We start from the raw sequence: 6,766 nt of genomic DNA on the forward strand, positions 1-6,766 counted from the left end.
ACTACGTAGTTGAAGTATTAGAAACAGCAGGAAAATAAAAAACCGAAATCAAGTGTGATATCTATTTACGAGGTAAGAAGTAACTTTTGTTTCAGTCATGAATTTATGCACACCAAAAGATGGAACTTAAATGACATTTCTTATATTAATAGCGAGGTTGAGGCCGAAGTTTTAAACGCGGAAACGCGTCGGACGTTCAGCGCCGCTTTCCTGTAAGCCTAGAAGTTTGACAATGGTGTTTGGAATGTCGAGCGTGATTCCACTGACTTTCCAAACACCATTGTCAAACTTCTAGGCTTACAGGAAAGCGGCGCTGAACGTCCGACGCGTTTCCGCGTTTAAAACTTCGGCCTCAACCTCGCTATTAATATAAGAAATGTCATTTAAGTTCCATCTTTTGGTGTGCATAAATTCATGACTGAAACAAAAGTTACTTCTTACCTCGTAAATAGATATCACACTTGATTTCGGTTTTTTATTTTCCTGCTGTTTCTAATACTTCAACTACGTAGTTTGATACAAATTTGCATAAGCTTACATCGTATTGTGACTGGTTCTTCGTTAAATTTTTATTATTGCAGATTTATAACCAAGTTATCGTAACAATTATTGTAAATCAATTGTTATGGAATATAAAAATACCTTAGACTATTTTAAAATACTTTTAAAATTCTTTAAGTGGTATACGTATTCGAATACACGTATCATTCAATTAAAAAAAAATTCATTTATCATAACACTTTTATTTATTTTATTTTAATGCTCAGATTTTTATTTATAGTTATAGTTTTGAGGATTTCTACATTTTCTTTAAATTTCCTGTTGTATATTTCTTTCCCCTATGTAAAATTTCTATATTAATTTTATCTATATTACAATTATTTAGTGTGCAATGTTAGTGGAAAACAGAATTCAATCTATGGTATTTTAAGTCTGCTACATGTTCTTTTAATCTCACTTTCAATCTTCTTGTTTCCTCTATATAAAAATTTGTGTTACTGCAAGTGCACGGAATCTTGTATACAATGTTTTTCGTTTCTTCTTTCATTCCCTTACAAATATAAAACAATTGTACTGTACTCGAATGAACTCTACTGCAAACAGCTTGCATTCACTATATGTTCTCTGTATTTTAATATTCTGTAATTCAGTGTTACTACATTATCCTGTGAGAGTTAAATTACTGTCTATTGCAAAGACTGTACAGTATTATGTGAATTTATTATTATTAGTTTTCTTTTATAATACGTATTAAATTTTTAGCAGGATTCAGTTGTGTTCTACATGTCTATTTTTTTTCATAAAGCAATCCAACTGACCATGTCAATTATGTAGCTAGAAATTGTGTATCCGAAGATTTACATATAGTCCTATATTATTAGACTTAGACCTAACAAGTTGAGTCCGAATGCAGCGGTTCAATCCATAGAATATGACGTCATGAAAGACTACTGCACGCGCATTCGGTGCGCTGTAGCATGCCGTTTCTACTTGTATACCATGGTATCATTTATGCATACATATTAAAACCATTGAACAATGATAATTAGTTGGTGGACGGTTCGCGCCTGACCACGCGGAGTTTTCGTCAAATGCCTAATATGTAAATAGGGGCGTTTCCCATATAGTCCTCCCGGAAAGTATCTCCCCAACGTTGCCTTGCCGTAGCCCATCAAATCAAACCATGCTGGATCACCAGAATAATTCAGGAATGCCACGATCCTGGCTTATTAAAATTTGGAAAATCGAACAATTCCTCGCGAATAGTACGTCATTCGGCGAAGATTTAATCGAGTATAAATGAAATAATTAAAATCCTTTTATTGTAATGCGTTTATTTTGATTAATCGAGTACCCCTGGCACTGAAATTCATTCCTATTTGTTTTTTCAACGTTAACTGATGTGTCATTGCATTATTTTCGCCAAATTATATTCAAAGAATGTCAGTAAACATTCCAATTTGCAGACCGATTTCTCTTGGCGTGGTAACTGATGTTATGTCGTATATTTTAACCTATTTCTAATCTTCCAAAACTACAAACTGCCTCTATTTTATTTCTTTTAGTTATTTAGCATATGAATAACTCGAGAATCAACTTCAAGCATATATCTATTTCTTCTAAATATATAACTCAGTTCAAGTTAAATTATTTTGCTAATAACATTTGAAATTCGATTTACTAATACTGAAAAATATTAGTAAATTGAATTTCAAATTTTATTAGCAAATGCAATTCACTTGACTGTCTGAAATTAACAATGCTCATGATTAATTTGTATCGTAGAAACATTTTGCATTCCTATTACTGTATTTCTATCATCACAGTATCGTGTATACTATACACGATACTGTGATGATAGAAATAATAGGAATGTTGACCATTCATGTTGCTATACACTGTACAGTATAGCAACATGCATGGTCAACAATTCGATGCAGATATGGCCTATTAAAACATGTTTCTATGGAAATTGAATTTTAAATTATGAAATTTTAACTGTCGCTATAGGTTGTCAGTACTGTGTTGTATGATATACGTGTGAGAACCGAGGGGTTTAGTTGTCCCCACTTACCGGCGGCTCTGTCAGAGGATGGCTTTATAGGAGGGCAAAATAAAATTGAGTTGGGAGGTCAGTGAATAAGTTGACAGGTTCCCAAATGAATACACAGGTTGAACAAGAATAACACATTTAATAAACAACTATAAAATTGTACATATCAAAGGCTAAGGTGAAGATCTACAAAAATTCTATTCTATGTCGCGACAATGATTCGTCTTTCATATGAAACATCTAATCTCTATTCTCTAAGTTAAGAGAAGAGAGAGAGATCTCTAGAAGAGAGATTTCTCAGAGGGAGAATTCGCAGAGAGAGAGTATACAAATAGATATCCAAAAACAAATACCTATAAGTTCCCGATCCGTAATATGGGTCGTTGGTGAAAACGTTCCTGGATCGTCATGGCAGTATGGCGGTATTGGTCAGTAGATGTGGCAGTCGATGTCCGCCTTTTGGGGATGGCCGCGCAGTGGACTGCGTCCAAACCCTCTTTATACTATTTTTGAGGGGGGTGAGAACTATGACATCATTCATGATTTATACGTACACCTGTTCGTGTGTTGATGTCTAGACTTAGCTTGTACTGACAATTGACATAGAGAAGTTTGTTTAATTTATTGCTATCAGTGTCTAGAAGATATGATTTTATAATATAAATTTCTATAGGTTTGACGGCTTTCATCTATAAATTAACATTCATCTGACAATAATTTCCTTAACCTGGTCAACTATCTAGATATTGTTTATATCAAACGTCGCGTTTGACTACGAAGGAGGCGATTTATTGCCGTAACCACGTGTCACGTGCAACCAAAGAGGGGGTAAAAACATTTCTTATTCCCGTCTTGTTGATATTANAAATATATATAAAAAATTGAAATTCATCATTAAACTTAAACTATTGCTTTTTAACAACTCAATAGTGGAAAATCATCATAATAAGGACATTTTTATATAATTTATTCGTTTTTACAAGTGTCAAAAGGATATAGATTTAAGCTACGAGAGATTTATAATAATGCAGCAAAAGTTATTTTAATCATTAAAAGGGGCAATCCATGATGTTTTTCATTTTTGTTTTAATTATGCATTACATTCGTAATGAATAATTGGAAGAAGTGATGCAAAAATACGGAGTATCTCGCTCGAATTCCCCCCAGTTTCAAATTCCTCTATAAAATGCAATTATGAAGATACGTCATCGAAATGTCTGTGACAGTTCAAGTTTAATGTGCATATGCTGAAAACGCCCGCTACTGATTCGTGCTGGCGTTGCTCGGTCTTAGATGTAATTTTTTCAGATCGTTGAATTGATTACGCCGGTCCCACTCTTGGCCCTCGATCTCTCGCCATTAACCTATTTAGACTTTTTTTCTTTGGAGGTATGTAAAAAATCAGGTTTGTGCCACAAATGTGCAAAATATGTCAGTTGTTTGTACCCGCATCCTGGATGCATTAACAGAATGGTGCCCGACATGCAGTAGATCGGCTATAGACTGAAATCGCGTACAGAATGGATATCCCACGTTCCACGTTGAGTATTTTATGTAAATTTTTAAGACGTGCTTGCTATTAAACCTATTCTCACTTCGGTATACAGTTCGCATTCCCAAAATTATTACTGAAAACTAGGGAGATTCGAGCAGGACATCCTGTAATACGGCAAATGGTGACATATGTATGGACCAACAAGATTCTATTGTAGATCCACATTCCGTAACTATTGTTTGTTTTGCTTCATTTATTGAAATGCATTTTTATGAAGGAATGCTATAAAAATCCCTAGTTTTTCTGTTTGGACCATAAGACCACGTACTGAATTTGTTTAAAGTACGAGTATTTTTTCAACAAGGCCTTGAAAGTGTCAAGATGAAGTAACCTACAATTAAATTACATGATTCTTGAAAATTCCGCAATCCTGCGTTTGCAGATGTATCGTTAACTCGATCCAAAACGTAGGAATTAACTATATTTATTTTGGTTGATTACATACACAGTTAAATCCTATACTGAATTACCGGGTAGCGTCACTATACACTTGCAGACGCAAAATAATGAAAATTTCAAGAATTATCTAATTGAAATATAGCCGCTGATCCTAGCAACAAATGAAGTGCAATATTAATACAAAAGAGAAATCCTTCATTATGTCAAAAAACAAATAAACTAACTAGCTTCTATTGAAATTAAAAAAAAAAAACATCTATAAATTTAGGCTATAGAATATCTATTTTCTAAATGTCATAGTACCGAATATAATTATTAAACAGTCCACATATTCGACATATTACACTGAATGTAACGAATAAGTTTTTGTCTTTCACTTCTAGCATTTTCTTATGCATTCTTAAAATTAATATTTTTCTCATAAGATCACTTAGATTTGATGCTTTATAAAAAGTTGTAAATACTAAAAACGAGTAAAATCTTCAAGTCCGATTCCAATCCATATTTGACACGTGACCACCTTCTATCGCCCCACCCCTTCGACCTTTAAGCTTTAAAGTGGGTGAACAAAATCGTGTCCCCCCATACGAACAGATACAACCTCCATTTTTCTCCCATGTTTCAAGGGCCCCTGAATCCAAAAATGTAAAAAATCTTGGTGGATCAATTTTTACCGATCCCCATACTTTCCCTCTGTTACATAACATTCGGGAAAGTAAAATCATTTAATATAATGAATAATTTTGAATTATATTTGCTTTCTGATGAGAGCTGTACTATACTGTACGGTACATTGTAGAGATGATAAATAAAATAGAAATAAAAAGACCATGACTCAGCAAAGAACAAATACTGTAGTTACAAAAATGTCACCATATCAATGACAAGCTTGTAGCTGCAGGAACACATTGGCTGAGACTTACCGTAGCGCCTCTAATGGAAAATAAATGTTGCAAATGCATATTGTTTTATTTCACAATACTGTATATGATTTCTTTCAGTGAAGTATGTTATGAATTCTTACATACTTATTAGTGTTACGTAACCAAAAAGGTTGAAAAGCATTTCTTTATAGTAATTTCTCATCTCTACTTTCGTTATTTTATACTGTTTTTAAATTTTTTTTTTGTCCTCAGCCAAGCTCATTGAAACCATGTTAAATTTCCATCATTTTAATGCTTTTTCTTAACTTGCATTTTCCTTCATTTTAATTTTTCCTGTTGTCAGAATTGCTGATTACCATATAGACCTAAATTATTGTGTTTTATTGATTACTATATTGTGTTATTGTACTGAATCTTTTGTTTTTTAATAAATGTATTTAATAAATTTGTGTTTCTTTAGTAATAATGTAATATTCTCAGTGTTAAATAGACAAAATTTCGTATTGTTACACTTGTTATGATACAGTAAATAATTTCTTTTATCTATTAAAATAAAGGAAGACAAAGTAGTGTTTATACATCTCGACAAACAAAGCATACTAGAAGAAAGTATATTGTTTATTATCATCTTATTTCTTTCAAATTATATTAAAATGGTTTAAGTGAAGTGTAAAAATAGTTAAAATATGTATATATATCGTTCGTTCGTATATAAATCAAAGTAATTTTTTTTTATAAGTTTCAAAATGAATTATTATAGATTAAATTTTGATTTGAATAAAACAAAACATAGCTTCTTTCCTAAATTTTTGTGTTAACAAGTGTTGGTTCTTGATTACAATTTCGCTAGAGGCGCTACGGTCGGTCTCAGCCAATGTGTTTCTGCAGTTAAAAGCTTGTTATTAGTGGCCTATCAAAGTGTTACAGAATTTTTTATGCCTTATTTTAAAATATTATATACGAAAAACGATAATATTTACGGCGTAATATTTATATTATGACACATTTCTTCCAACAAAGAAAAACAAAAGGTATTGAAGGAAAATCATAGATGCACCCTTATGTTGCTATAGTCCATCTACTGAAACAATCAACTTGGATATTAACCAATGAACATCAACCATTGATCGCTTAGTTGTGGCAAGTTAATTCTGGTTTCTTCCTCATTTGTTAAAAATGTCATCGCCATTATAAACAGTATTATGAAATCTTCACGTTCTGGTATTGGAATACGAGGAAGTTCGCTATAGTAGCCGTTAAATGCATTATTCTTTATGCTATAAAAAATGAACACAATTAATGGAAAAGTCGTTCTGCCATCTAGTGAGAGAAAATAAAATAAAATTCATACATTGCCTGACATATTAAGCGAAA

This window comes from Centruroides sculpturatus, unplaced genomic scaffold (assembly GCF_000671375.1).
Source record: "Centruroides sculpturatus isolate CEXI.00-Female unplaced genomic scaffold, Cexi_2.0 scaffold144, whole genome shotgun sequence".
In the NCBI taxonomy this organism is placed as follows: Eukaryota; Metazoa; Arthropoda; class Arachnida; order Scorpiones; family Buthidae; genus Centruroides; species Centruroides sculpturatus.